This window comes from Euprymna scolopes, chromosome 5 (genome assembly GCF_053919585.1).
Source record: "Euprymna scolopes isolate OS-2025 chromosome 5, ASM5391958v1, whole genome shotgun sequence".
NCBI classification, from domain to species: Eukaryota; Metazoa; Mollusca; class Cephalopoda; order Sepiida; family Sepiolidae; genus Euprymna; species Euprymna scolopes.
In genome coordinates this window covers 9,627,695-9,644,621 of record NC_136486.1, presented here as the reverse complement: position 1 = coordinate 9,644,621, position 16,927 = coordinate 9,627,695, and positions in this window count along the sequence as shown.

The following is a 16,927-nucleotide window of genomic DNA, read 5'->3' as shown; positions in this document are numbered from 1 at the left end:
AATGTTTATATTGAAATAAACTCAAAGAGTCAATAGGTTTTGGAATAACAATTTAAAAAATGGCTTACCCTTGAACAACTTAAGGTAGAGGTGACTTTTTAGCCGACGTATATTTTAGGAGGATATGTGGTCAGTGAGAATTTTGGAGCCAACGAGAGAAGATGGGGTTTCCAAAACGACCGTTGAAGCGGGTCGAGGCAACAGACTTAGAGATGTGATTTAGAACAGTGGTTGTAACTTGTAGGAGATGGGACGATTCCGGAATAAAGACCTGTATGTATGTGTTATCAAAGTTTCGGATTAGTCTTTCTCTCAAAGAAGTTGAAAGTCTTTATTTTAGTCCAATGATCCAAACAGCTGAACATGGAAGCCGTTGGAATTTGATGTTTTTATATTCTAACATTTATAATTTCAAAGACACTCACGAATAGACGATCACACGTATACACATTTCATAAAGAGACCATTTAAACCTTTATCTCTTCCCCACGACGAAAAATTGCCAAATTGTAGATTTTGCCGTCGCGGCAGACTACACGGTGAATATCAAAAGGATAGAAAAACAGAACAAATATATGAAGCTTGCCAGAGAACTTAAAGGAATATGGAACCCCAAGAAAATCAATGTAATACTAATAATTGTAGGAGTACTAGCGACAGTCTTAGAAGACTTGGAATAAAGAGAAATCGGAATCGACTAGAAGACAGAATTCATTCAACGAATGGTAATGCTGAAAACAGCTGAAATATGAAGGAAAACCGTAGCGAGCAATAAGTAGTTAAGATAGGTGACAAATTCTAACCGGGCATGTATAAATTGCATCAGAAATGAAACAAAAGGGCGCAACCAAGAGAACTGGTACACTAAAAGTGAAAAGTGACTATCCCCCTCCTCCTCCTTTCTATCCCTCTCCCCGTTCCCTTTCCCTTCCTCCCCACTTCATCGCCAAAAAATGGCGTTAAAACAACTAGCACCGCATCAAATAGTTGAAGGGTCAAGGAGGATGGAAAAACCGAGGCGAGAAAGCACTAACTAGACCTCTACTGGATGAATGCGAAGAGGGCTGGGACCTTGGGGAGGCTTATTGCAACTCAAATTCCAATGAAGACCAATCGTCGCTACCAACGAGCAATCAATGATAAATGGTTATTGCGATAACACAAATTAATTTACAAAGGTTATCAAAAGAGGTGGAGAGTACCGGAAATTGGGGGAGACTAGTTGTTAGTAGACTCCAGGAAACACCACAAGTTATTCTCAAAGATAATGCTTTAATGATAACTTGTGTGAAAACTCCTAGTGAGTAAATAATAATGATCTCCCCGCAAAAACTGTAGTGTTCACATAAATAGGCACCACACTAAATGGTCGTGGAAGGTCGAGGAGAATGGAAAGACCGAAGACAGAATGTACTGAACAGACCTCCACATGACAAGTGCGTAGAGAAATGTGACTATGAGGAGTTTTATTGCCACCCAAATTTTAGTAAAGGCTAATGGTCCTTACCAACTAGACATTAATAGTAAAAGGATGTTGCGACACCGTAAATTATTTTGCAAAGGTTGATAATAATAATAATAATAATAATAACAGCAACAACAGTAATAATAATAATATTAATAATAACATTAATAATAATAATAATAATAATAATAATAATAATAATAAAAATAACAATTATAATAACAATAATAATAATAACAATAATAATAACATTAATAATAACATTAATAATAATAATAATAACACCACCACTACCACTACCACTACTACTACTACTACTACCACTACCACTACTACTACTACTACTACTACTACTACTACTACTACTAATAATAATAATAATAATAATAATAATAAACACCTGGGCAGTATCGCTAATGAGATACTCTGGTTGAAGTAAAAAAAAAACAACTTAGGCACTTTGAGCAGCACATTGCAGAACCCCCGAAAAACAATATTGACCGATTCTATGTGAAAAGAAGCGAAGGGAGGGGGGTGGACTGATAAACACAGAAGACTGTGGAGAAGACAGAAAAAAGATAAAGAAAATTACATGTCAGAACACAGAAAGATTTATCACCGTAGCAAAAGACACCGTTAAGAAGGAAAACACAGGAAACGATAAAAACAGAAACAAAACGACAAGAAAATAAAAGTGAGAAGAGAAAGATCCACATGAACGATTCACCAGAATAAAAAAAGAAGAGAATCATGAAAACATCTGGATGTGGCTAAGAAAAGGACCCATGAACAGAGAAACTGAATCTCTACTAAGAGCTGCACAGAACAACGCGATTAGAACCAGCTACATTAAAGATAAATAGATAAAACACACAAAAACAGTAAATGTAGAATCTGTGGGCAGAGAGACGGGACAATATAGATAAAACGCACAAAAACAGTAAATGTAGACTCTGTGTGCAAAGAGATGGGACAATAAATCACATAATTGAATGCAGCAAACTAGCGAAAAAGGAATATAAAGAAAAACACAATTGTATGAAGAAGGCAATGCACTGGGAGCTTTGCAGACGACTACACCTCGAACATACAGACAAAGGGTTCGAACACAAACCAGAACAGTACAGAAAAACAAAAGCCACAAAACCCTTTGTGACATGGAGATACAAACAGACACTCATCCAAGCGAGGAGACCAAACATCATATTAATTAACAAGAAGGGAAGAAACTGCCAAATTGTAGACCACAAGGCGAGGATCAAAGAGACTGGGAAAAAACGAAGCTTACCAGAGAATTTAAAGGGAATATGGAACCTGGAAAAAATTAATATAATACCAATAATTGTAGGAGCACTAGAGACAGACCCAAAGAAATTGAAAAAAGACAAGGAGAAATTGGAATTGACGTGAAGACTGAAACTATTTAACGGACGGTAATGCTAAAAACAGCTGAAATATTAAGGGAAACCTTCGAATTCGTAAACTAATCCACATGAGCAATAAAGGGTAATCAGGCGTAAATAAACTTCAACGCTCTGATCCCCATCTGGCATCAATTGAAATGGATGGCTCTCGTCTAAGGGAGGCCCCAGGATTTGATAAGCTCCTGGGTTTGACCTTTACACCTGATCTTAAATGGAACACATACATCAAGTCTGTGGCCAAGGTCGCTGGGAAAATGGTGGGATCCTTCTACCGCTCCAGAAGATATCTCACTAATGATGCAATTCTCTATCTATATAAGAGCCAAGTACGTCCAAAGATGGTACTGCTGCCACATCTGGGCGGGGGCTGCAAAAAACAGCCTATCCTGCCTTGACGGAGTACAAAATAGACTCCGTGGCTTGGTGGGGATGCCCTTTTCTCTACCCTGCAACCTCTCTCCCACAGGAGAGACGTAGCGAGCCTGTCATTGTTCTATCGTTATTTCCATGGCAGGTGCTCGTCTGAGCTCCATTCTCTGGTCCCCCCTCGCCAATCTTTCTCAAAAAACACCCGACTAGCTGAAACCACCGTCAATAATTTTCCCCACTCCCTATCTGTGCCTAAATCAAAACGTAGATACCATGAACAAAGCTTCTTTCTTAGAACTGCACACCTGTGGAACTCTGTTCCGCTTGCCTGTTTCCCTCCCGATTTCAACCTGGATGTCTTCAAGTCCAACACAAACAAATTCCTGATGAACCGCTCCCCCCTAAGTAATGACACCTTACCAATTCTCCAATACTATTGCTACACTATCCCTTTGATTACTGTACACACAATAACCCTTATCCCTGAGTGGCCATTGGGCCTTGATAAGTGGTGAACTCCATGTAAAAAAACAAAAAACAAAAGTGAAACAAAAAGATGCATCTGAGAAAACTGAAACCGAAAATTGTAAATTGACTACCCCCACCGCTCTTCACCCCCACCAAACAAACAAAAAACATGGAGAGTAAGTATCGACTGCCAAAATACCAAATAATCGAAGAGTTAAGGAGGATGGAAAAACCGAGAAGGGAGAGCAGTAACCAGACCGAGATCTTGGGGAGTGCTTCTGGCACCCAAAATTCCAGTGATGTCCAATAGTCATTGCGAGTGAGAAATTAATAACAAGCGACTGTTGCGATAACTCAAACGTATTTGCAAAGTTTATCGAAAGAGGTGGACAGTACTGGAAATTGCGGAGTCTTGCTGTAATCCAGACAATAGGGAACACCATCGGCTGTTGTCAAGTGAGCAATCTCTGAAGATGTGTGAGAACTAATCATAATAACTAGCTAAATGAGAACTGCAGCAGAATTAAACCAAAACATAGAAGAAACAAGTAAACTGAAACTGCAATAAAGCTTATAAATTGCACCCTCTAAAAATAAGGGTCATACCACACAAGATACTCATGAAGTCAAGACGGTGGAGAGAAAACTGGATGAGTACGAAGTATCCTAGGAAATTGGGGATGCTAATTGCCACCCAAATTCTGGTGGAAACCAGTGGTCGTTATCCAGCGATAAATCAATGGTAAACGGCTGTTGCTATAACGTAAAGCTAGTTGGAAAGGTTGTCTAGAGGGGTGAAGAGTGCTGGAAATCTGAGCAGCTTTGTTATCTGATGATACCTGTGTAAGAACTTCTAGTGAGTATAAATAATAATAATAATAATAATAATAATAATAATAATAATAATAGTAATAATAGTAATAATAATAATAATAATAGTAATAATAATAATAATAATAATAATAATAATAAGAAAAATAACAATAATATTAAAACAAGAATAATAATAATAATAATAATATTAAACAAGAAGAAGAACAATAACAACAAAAACAACAACAGCAGAAATAATAATAATAATAATAATAATAATAATAATAATAATAATAATAAAGATAGCAAACTTCTAAGGAACAAAGGATTTAAAGCAATAAATGAACAAAAAGCGAAATACACGTGGAATAAGAAGAAAATGCAATAGAGATCTATCAGAGGTAACAGACAAGGATAAACTCTGGCGGTGGTTGTCAAAATTTGACTTGAAGGTTGAGACAGAAGCGCAAATATGTGCAGCACAGAAGGAAACGCTCAGGACAAATTGTGTGACGTATCACATTGAAAAAATATCTGAAATCCCCTATGTCGACTGTGTGGGCAAAAAAATTGAGAATGTACAACAGCTTATCAGTAGTTGTGAGAAGTTAGCTTAAAAGTGAGGCATGACAATTTTGTGAGAAAAGTCCATTGGAATACGGTGAAAAATGTACGAGTCTGTTCCAAAAGGGATCGTGGAGAGTATTAATGTCAAATTGTTGTTGGATATGAATATCCAATGTGATCATGTGATTGAAATAAGGAAGCCAGATTTAATTTTGTTGGAAAAAAGGAGCACAAGACATTGGTATTGCAGTGCCAGTTGATGTGCACGTGGAAGAGAAGAAAAAGGAGAAGGTCGAAAAGTACCAAATGGGATAAAATGATTGTGGAAGTTGAAGAAGGTAAAAGGTGTATTTGTTGTAATGGGATCCTTACAGATGCAACAAAAGGACTCTACCAAAAATATTAGAAATGAGGCAGTGCAGAACAGATTGCTACAAGTAATAACTGTAATGAAGGAGAAAATGAAAAGTAGAGCAATGTCCAACGATCATCAGTTCCTTGCAGGATTGTTTATCCGAGAAAATCCTGCAAGGGACTGTACAGGGAGAAAGAAAGAATAGTAGACAAAGAAGGAGGCGGGAGGATAACATCCAAGATTGGACAGGGCTGGTCTAAAATCAGAAGGGTTGAAGAAATCTGTTTGCCAGCTTATCCTTGGCACATCAGCAATTATTCAGATCACGGGACAGACAAAATATCTTAGTTGCAAGTACTTTTCCGTAACACCTGACCAAACTACTGATTAGTACGCAAAAATAACAGAAAATCGAAAGATTTGGAAAAAGTTGGTTGCTAGGTCATCATTGGTGCCCCAACAGTCGTTGAGATTGCGAAACAGACAATATAAGAATATACGGCATAAGCACGTTGACACACCGGTTCCCATTAGATCATCAAAGTTAAGCGACGTTGAGCCTGGTCAGTACTAAAATGGGGGACCAGGTACTGTATGTGCTCGAAGCCTGGAGAGGGATGAGCGCCGCCAGGCTATTCTTGCTCAGATACGCTGCATGAAATAATACAGCGCTCCCACGACCCCGGATGATTACAGAACTATTCCACAAGATGAGAATATATCTTAATTACAAGCACTTTTCCGTAATACGTGACTTTGCTACGCCAATCAGCCTCTAATATCTCTCAACCCAAATCTATTACGTAATATATATTCTTGTTTGGTTAGTTTCTTTTAGAATAATGTCTTTCGTTTAATAAATGAAACACAAACCAGATGTCGGTTTACGTATCAGCCAATTTGAATTTGCACAATCGAAAGAATCATGCATCAACCAAACATGCAACTTCCGCCGTTTAAACTCGTTAGATGTTCTTTGATTTTCCAGTCGATGTTTGCACAATGGCGTGAACTGAATTGAAGAAAATGAGGAAATAAAATGTAATCCTTCATGCAGAGACGAATTCGCATAGCAAATTACAGCAATGTTTGAAGTCGATTGGTTTGTTTGGATTGGGGTTTATTTCAGGAACAAAAACATGTTTCGTGTTGTTCCGATATCAAACAAAGTATAATCTTCTTGTTTCAATCTTTACAAATGACAAGATAGTAAACAGAGCGAATATTTTATATACACACGCACACACACGCACACGCGCATACGCTAGAAGACTACACTTTTCAGGACTATAAAATTGTTAGCACCACATTTATGTCCCACTAGCAAGATACCCACACATTGCCTGGGATTGAATGAGGATTAACGAATGTTCAACACTTCCAATACTTTTATTTTCATCGAAAATTGGTAAAATCATCGATTTTTCAATCAAATCGATCGATTGCCTGCTCTAGTCGGGAACCCAAGAGGAAGCTTCACATGCCTCCCCGCAATGACTTCGGTCACAAATACATTGTAGTCTGCATTGCACTGTAGAGAGGCTACTATTGATTTTATAAAATTAATTTTATATAATGGTTTTAATTTATGTTTAAAATGCAAAAGTCAAGTATTATGGTTCTAAACAGAAACATTCATTTCGAACGCATTAACTTTGGTTAAAATTAGCCTGTTCCTTCTTCAATCGGTTATTTTCAATTATCGATACTTATTGGAGGCATTCCGACACAAAATCTATCTAATTATACTCCCAGACACATAAAGTACATTTATGTAAAACGTATATAAACACTCAGTTCAACCGTTTCAATGTCCGTAGGGAACGAACTCACACGCAGAAACACACGCACACTAGGACAAAATGCTTTTTATATATGAGTAGAAAGTACGAAAATAATAATCAAAGTATAATTATACGTAGTAAACCTTATATTTAGAATCCTCATTTCAATTTTGATTAAAATCTATTACATTATTTCATTCTAGAAAATGTCTAAAAATTTAAAGATTATACTTAAAGGGTTTTAAGGAGAAAGTGAAATTAAAAAAAATTAATTTAATTGATGTATAATGACCATAGATAAAATTCAATGCGAACATGACATATTGGATTTCCAACTGAGAACCCATGTCCATACATTGCCCTGTTAAAACTGCAGTTTTAGGAATAATTAATAATTGATGTCTAATTTATATATTTTTTTAATTCACAAAAAAGATCGGATGCATCTGCATATCTACGAAATGCTACCTTTTACCACCATACGCATAAAACTAAATTAAGTCTGGTCCTTAAACCGAGCCATTGGGTTCTAAAATTCATAATGATTACGTTTTATTGATTTAACAATGTATCCTGTAGATACACATGCATGCACATACTTAACCTTATCTCTTTCTCTACTATTATATATATTATTGTGTGTGTGAGAGTTCTTTCCTCATAGGTTCCGAAACGGCTGATCCTACCTTTTGCAACTTTAACACGAACCTAATTTATCTCTGAGACTGTTCTTAGATATGTTTTGTACAGAAATACATCTGATGAGTATTAAAAATAAAAATACCTTAAAAATAGCTTTTCGCTCTTATAGATAAGAAAAAAGATTTTGCAGAGGGATATTTTACGTTACACCGGTCAAAGGAGATAATAAGATTTCAGCAAATCATTTTTTCTTGAAAAACCAGATGTTCTATAATCTGGAGATATAACTTAGTGGTAGAGCGTTCGACTACAGTTCAAGCCCGGGTGTACCTCACCATTTTATTTTAATTTTTTTTCTTAGTAATCAGTTCAATTTACGATAAAAGAAGAGTTACCATTTAAAATCGACGCAAGTCATTTCTTCGTTACATATTTGCAAACTAAACATTAATCAGAAGTGACTTTTCCAGGGCATTCACGTCAACCCCAAATATCAGCTGACGTGATATTGTAAACAAACACAGACTGAATTTGAAGAACGACATTATCATTATTATTTTTTTATTTCTTATCTTTTTTTTGCTAATTAGTCGACCGGTTAAATTATTCGTCGTCAATATAATAATTAATAGAGGATTGATTCTATAATAATACATACGCAATCTGCATAAATTAAAATATCATGCTAAGCGTATTGTACGACCAGGCAACGCCGGACTGCCAGCTATTATATATATATATATATATATATATATATATATATATATATATATATATATATATATATATGTATATATATATATATATATATATATATATTTCTCCGCGATAAATAATATATATATATTATTTATTTATTGTTATTTTATTTATAAAACAGTAATCTACATACACGTGTTTTGCTTTTCTACTGCTCATCAACGTAGCTTGACTGTATTCGGGTTAGAACTTGGAACCATGGGTTATATGGCCGAGTGCTTATACCGGTACCCTGTCGAGAGTACGTGCTATTTTTATCACTTTTAAAGTTGTTGAGTTTTTAACGTTAATTAAATATTTGGTATTAGCCTCTCTTACGTATTATATTGTTAAATTTTAATTATCAAGCCTCCTTAAGGATGTGCACTGTCTGAGAAATATAGACTAATAGGCAGTCAACTAGCATTTATGCAGCGTCCATGATTTCCTCTCGTTCGAACACTCTGTGGTTGTCTAATGTTTGCGCCCGAATTTTGCGTTTGTTAGTTGTTTATTACGTCCATTTCCGTCGCTCAGAGGTAAAGGCTTAACAAATGGGGTCAAATCCGGCTTCGTGGTCGGGTTCGAATATCCTGACAGGCTGGAATTGTCACCCCATATATTGATGATTGCGTAAGTATGAAACACTAGTGTGTAACGAACAAAAGAATAATCATTGTTTAATGGTGTGTGTGTGTGTGTGTGTGTGTGTGTGTACTATATCTGTAAAGGGTGTACAGGGTGGAACGATAAAGTTGTCGCCCTAAAAACAACACTACAGCTTTATTTTTAAGCTTTTACTGAAAAAATCAATTCAGGCAACTTAATTATGTTGTAGATCTGACATAAATTCAATGTAACCGCCTTAAGCCTCAATCACCGCCTCGGTACGCGTCCGGAACTGGGAGCATGCCTTTTTCATAAACGCCGACGGGAGCTCAGCGAATAATCGGCGGATGGATGCGATCAGGCTGGCTTTAGTGTTGTGGGCGGTTATGTTGATGGTGTTCTCGACATAGGACCAAACGAAGTAGTCAAGCAGATTCAGATCAGGGAGAGAAGGGGGAGCAGTAAGAGAAGGGGTACAAAGTCGTATCACTCCTTCTAAAGCCAAGCCTGTACTCTTTGGAGTTGTGGGCCGGCATCGAATCCTGCAGTCATATCCAAGGTTTGCCAGCAGCCACCTGATTGCACCAGCGTATCACCACACTCTTCAGCGCATCCAGGCACACTTTGATGGTGACTTAAGCCGACTTCTAAGATGTGAGGTGGCATGATGTGGCCCTCACTTAAAATCACACCAAAGACCATAACCGTGGCCAAAAGCGCTGTTTTTATGACTCTGGGCACGGCCCTATTATTCCTGGCAATCCAGCATGCTGGCAATGGTCCTATTTCCATAACTTGGATCGGTATAGGGCATGAGTTGTACAGCGGGCATCTCCGATCTCGCTCGTTGAACATTGTGTCACTTTCAGTTATGATAGAAGGCTCCTATCGTTCTTGGGCTTTGCACACAATTATTCAATTAGTAGATGGTTTGCAATATAAAAAGAAAACCGATTTTTATTAAACGGAAATGGAATCATGTCATCTTTTCTAGGGCGATAATTTTATCATTTCACCCTATAGTCATTTCCGTAAAAATATTTAGTAGGAAAGCTCACTGCATAGTAGTTTAAAAAAACAACCTAAAGACAAACAAATTTCATTATATTATTATTATAAATTTATTTCAACTCAATAGGGTCTTTTAAAATGAGTTAGCTAGTTGAAGGTTTTCGCTCGGCTGAAAAGTAAAAATAAAACTACACGCCGTTTTTTTTCATAAGAAGAATATCTTAGTATGTTCATATTATCTCCTTATCTTTTTAAAATTCAGATTTAATAAGTATATTATATTATATTATATATATATATATATATATATATATATATATATATATATATATATATATATATATATATATATATATATATATATATATTCCCACCTTTTTGGAGAGAAGATATATATATATATTTATATATATACAAATTTACTTTACTTTTAATCATGAATCATAAAGGTCTTCCCTTCCTAATTGCAATATTTAAATTTTGTATCTCTAAAAACATCATGAAATATATATATATATATATATATATATATATATATATATATATATATATATATAATCCACAGACGTACATATCTATTTAGATATCATTATCGATTAAGCTGGAAAAATACTTTGATCCGTGTTTAATAAATTCATATCAGCCATGTTATTTGTCTTCAATGTCTATTCTGGCGCCAACACATGGCAATCTTTGAAATAAAATATAAATATTCTTTCCTCTCTGTGAACAAAGCATTTAAAAGTCTTCATATTTTTTTGATTTTAATGATTTTTACTTCTGACTTTCATGGTGATCTGGTAGCAAGATTAATTCTACCTTCTTCACGTATTTTTTATTTATGTTTTTTAAAAATTATTTTGTTTTGCTTTCTTTGTATGAATTTCATGCCCCAAAATAATTCTCGAATTCTTTCTGTGTATTTTTCTCAAAGTTGACTTTTATTTTCTTTTTGTATATAAATTTACGTTTTTTAATATTCTTTGTTTACTTTCTCTTTTCCTTTTCTTTACATATCTTTCATATTAAAGTTAATCTGTGAAAGAGAAATGTAAGACCATATACACGCACAAACACACACAAACACACACGCAAATAAGCATGTACACACACACACACACACACACACATATATATATGTATATATATACAAATATCTATATCTATATAATAAAGCTCAACGTCTGTGTGTGTGTCTGTTCACGAATAGGCTACTATATGGTTTATTCTCATACTAAACTGACCACAAACAATGATAGAAGAGGCAACAAACATCTGAAACGGACATGATAAAATAGGGCCCCAAGGAAGGAGATCATTTGTAAGGGGGAACTCTATGAAAGCTCACACGGTTTTCACGTAGAGCCACCAAAATTGGCAGGATAACCTACCAAGGATAATTTTTGACAGGTTACACCGCTCACTCCCACCAACATAAGTGGGATCACGAGTCACTTATAACTGGAATTCCCGTACACATTCACACCGTTTGACATAGAGCTACTGAACTTGCCATGATAACCCTGTGCACGCGCACACCGTTTGATATACACGTGTAGAGTTACCAAATATGGTAGGATAACCCACCATGGAGTAAGGGAAGTTTGACGGGTTACATCACTTACCCTCACCTGCGTGAGTGGGGCCCCAATGGTGTCACTTATAACCGAAAACACTATGCACGTTCACACCGTTTGCTGTAGAGCTATTGAACTTGAGAATCCACCATTGGGAAGAAAAAAGTGGGACTCTATGAGGTAACTTATAATAGGATATCCGAATTAGTGTTCATAATTTTGTGTCAATAAAAATTCTGATTACTGCCTCCACATGTTGCATGAGCATTTGCTACACCCCAAAAGATGACCCGTGGAATGCCGGGTCTGTCTGTGCGTCTGTCTGTGCGTCTGTCTGTCTGTACATCTATATGATTCAAGGTGAATATAAAATACAAAAAGCATTTAGAAAATAAATATCAGTTTAAAAAAGGTTAATACTTATTTATATTTTTATAGAAATCAAAGTCTATTATTTGAAGTCTTTTTTTAGAACATTATATACATAAATATATATATTTATATATAAATATATATATAACTACTTCATTTAATCACATAAAATTAATATACGAAAGTATAAATTTTATGCGTAAACTTTAAGCATTTACTTCAAAAGTGCTCAATACGTAGTAAGTTTATTTATACAACTATTATTGGCTACATATGTACAGACATGCTTCTGCTGCATTTTTCTTTAGAAAATAGCGTCATCAGGACAGATCTTAAAAATAAAATCAGAAGATCCGTTTCAATGACGCTACTCTTCTAAAGGAAGTGCAGTCGAAGCATGTACACAAACTTATCAGAAATGTCTAGTCAACAAAGTAAATGGGAGGGAGGAAAAGTTGAAGAACTAAGGTTATCACGTGATCGATAATTAATTCCCTTATAATAAAATGACCAGTCCGTTACAAAGAAAACAAAATGATTTATTAAATAAAAGCTTAGCGGAACTTTATAATAAAAAAGTGATATTAAAAACACGCACTTACCCGATTAAAATTTTATAACAAAATTTCAAGTCAATCAGCAAATTAGTTTTTTATATTGCATATTAGTAACGTACGAACAATTACATTATATATATATATATATATATATATATATATATATATATATATATATATATATATATATATATATATATATATATTTATATACACTGCTGATCAAAAATTTAAGACTACTTAAAAATCTTAAAAAAACCCCCAACTTTTTAAAGATAGATTTTAAAGTTTTCCGACTTAACGTTACTAATACTACAATCTAAAAGATTATGTAAACAAAAAGCTACATTCCAAAAATTTTAGTTAAAAAATTTACATTTTTATTAAATTAGACTTTTTACACATGATAAAAATTATAAGACCAAGGGTATAAATTGTTAGATTTATGGTAATTTTAATGTTTTTAGTTCAGTTAGAGATTAGCAATCACTGTGTAAAGGTGTTAACATGCCTAAAGCAAGAAAACTAACCGAAGTTGAGCGCTCTCAAATTCTAGGGTTCCATAAGCAAGGTTTGTCACAGCGAGTAATAGCAGCTAAGGTAAATCGCAGTAAAACTGTTATTTGCAACTTTCTAAAGAACACTGAGAATTATGGAAAAGCAAAATCCTTTGGTAGCCTCTCCCCTCCCCAATTTCTCCTACATTGAGTAGGAGAATCAGACGGGTTGTTATGAATGACAGAAGACTTTCTTCTAGTCAAATTAAGACGGTTACAGACGCTGATTGTAGTCTAATAATCATCAGACGACACTTTGATGATGGAGGGTCATCGTTTGTGTGGGGATTGATGGTTATTCCAATAGGATAATGCTGCAATCCACACTGCAAGACGGACCTTGAGCTTTCTACAAGAAAATGGAGGCCATCTCTTGGGACATCCTGCGTGCTCACCGGACTTGAACCCAATTCAAAATGTTTGGGGATGGATGAGAAGAGAGGTTTATCGAAATGGCAAACAATATTCAACAAAACATGAACTTCGTGAAGCCTTCTTCAGAAACTTGAGCAGGATCCCCGCACCTTAATTGAAAACCTTATTTTTAGCATGTCCCAAAGAATTATTAATTTTGATGGTTGAATGTTTTCATACACTTTTCATACACTTTTTGTACAATTTAATAGAATTTGTGTCACTGGTCTTATAATTTTGTGTAAAAAGCCTAATTTAATCAAAATGTAAATTTTAAAAATAAATCTTTGGACTGTAGCTTTTTGTTTCTATAACCTTTTAGATTGTAGTATTGGTAACTTTAAGTCGGAAGAGTTTAAAATTTATCCTTAAAAAAAAGTTTTTTTAAAAAGATTTTTAAATGGTCGTAAACTTTTGATCAGCAGTATATATATATATATATATATATATATATATATATATATATATATACACACACACACACACACACACACACATATATATATATATATATATATATATATATATATATATATATACAGTAGCGTCTAAAAGTTAAGGAACGGTCGATCATTCTTATTGAGTGGCTTCTAACTTTATGAAAAGGGAGAAAAAAATTATTTGGTGAATTTTCCAATGGAATAATGGTAGCTAAATTAAAAATTTTTATTTTTATTTTTTATTTTGAATACATATTAGTTTTTTACATATAAATAATTTTAATTAAATTACAGGCGCCCAAAAGTTAAGGAACGGTGAAAATTAATGCAAACTTTAGCAATTTTAATAAAAACTGAACAAAATCTTGACTCCGATTATTCGAAAAAATCTATCTATACAAGAAAAACAGCTTATTTGTGACCATTATGATGAAAAAAAAAAGACTATAGAGGTGATTGCTAAAATATTGAAAAGGTCGAAAAGCGTTGTTTTTCGGGTTATTGAAAATAGAAAAAAAGGTTTACCATTGACTGAAAAGAAAAAATCGAGAGGAGATAGAAAAATCACTCGATCATCTCGTTCTGATCTCTTTAAACAGCAGCTTCGATATCCCGGGGTTTTACATCCGAAACTGGACAAAAAATTTCGAGACAAACGATTTCACGAAGATTAAACGAAGTTGGATTATTTTCAAGAAGTCTATGCTCAAATCCTTTAATTTCTATTAAAAATAAAAAAGCCAGATTTTTATTCGCCGAACATCATTTGTTTTGGGAAGAAAAAAATGGGGAAAGATTCATTTTAGTGATGAATTTAAATTCAATCTTTTCGGATCAGACAAAAGATCATATGTCAGAAGAAAAATAGAGAAAGACCGTCCCCTAAGTGCGTTAAAAGTACAGTAAAATTTGAAGGGAGTAGTATAATGGTATGGGGCATGATATCTTTGTGAGGATTCATGGAAAAGTTAATGCCCGAATGTACAGAGAATTGATTAGAGAACATGTGGTTCCTAATCTTTCTGATTCTGATAACTTTATGCAAGACAACGCATCGTGCCATAAAGCAAAAATAGGTTTAGAAGAGCTAAATAGATTCAATATTTGCGTTATGGATCGGCCAGCTGAGAGACCCGACCTTAAGCCAATGGAAAATGTTTGGAAAATTATTGGTGATAAGATCACAGAAAAAAATTCTTGATGATTTATGGAAATGTATAAGAAAATCCTGGAATAATATCTCCCCCATAACATATGAACGATTAGTTCTGTCTTGCAGCAAAAGATGACATAGTGTGATTGAAAACAAGGGACTTTTCACTAAATACTGAAAGGATTCTTTGTTTTTTCATTAATAATTTCCCCCGTTCCTTAATTTTGGACACCAGAAATTTAATTAAATTTGTTTATATGTAAAAAAAACTTATATGTATTCAAATTCCAAAATAAATTTTTTTTTTATTATTTAACTACCATTATTAAACATTGGAAAATTCACCAAAAGTTTTTTTCCCTTTTTCATAGATAAAGTTAGAAGCCATTTAAAAGAAAATGATGGACCGTTCCTTAACTTTTGGACGCTACTATATATATATATATATATATATATATATATATATATATATATATATATATATATATATATATACTAGCAAAAGTACCCGTCGTTGACTGGGTTCAAAAACAGCTTACAGAAAATGGATTTATGAAAGTATGATAGGTTATGAAAAGGAAGGGGTGTAATGAGATAGCTTCGAATTTGGGGGCATCAAGACCAAAGCAAAATATGATGAAAGTAAAAATAAAATAGATAAATCCCTTAATTTATTATACCATACCTGTTCACACTGAAACACTTATCACAATATTCTGTGGATCTATATAAAAAAACCTTGTTAAACTTTGTGACATATTTCCATTCTATGGAGGCCAGGCGCGAACGAATACCCCATTATTTTATTATACCATATTTCTTCAAACTGAAACATAATTATCAAAGTATACTTACGCAAATAGATATGAAAAGTCTATATTAAAGTTTGTGCCTATTTCCATTCTATGGAGGCCAGGCGCGAACGCATACCCCACAATTTATTATACCATCCCTATTTACGTTAAAACATACTTATGAAAGTATTCTTATGTACATCTATATTAAAAACACTTGTAAACGTTTTTTTTTTAATTTTTAATTTTTTATTTCCATACTTTGTGGACCAGGTGCGAATGCAGACCCCACAATTTTAATGAACCACTGTTCTGCCAGATCAAACATACCCATTCCTGTGTCTCGATACATCTTCTATCATTATATGTAATCAGTTTTTTAAAATAGTCAACCATATAGGAGCCTATTCGTGACCAGACACACACACACACACACACACACACACACACACACACACACACACACACACACACACACACACACACACACACACACATTCATAAGCAAAAACACTCCGTGCTATTTAACAATATCTGTCTGAACGAAAACATGATGCCAAAATACACAATCTATATATCTATAAAAGTGAAAATGTCTGTCTGTTTGTCTGCATGCATTTCCCTACGCAATAACTGTCACTTTTTAGTCTGCATACTCGAAATTTAATATGCAGGGTATTGAGATTTGGGAAAATTTTGTAATCCATTTTCAGCCAGAAATTTGTCTGTTAAGGGGTCAAAGGTCAACGATTTTACCTTTGAGAACTTTACTAAACTTCTCCGCCAATTTTGGGTATAAACACTTGAAATTTTAGATA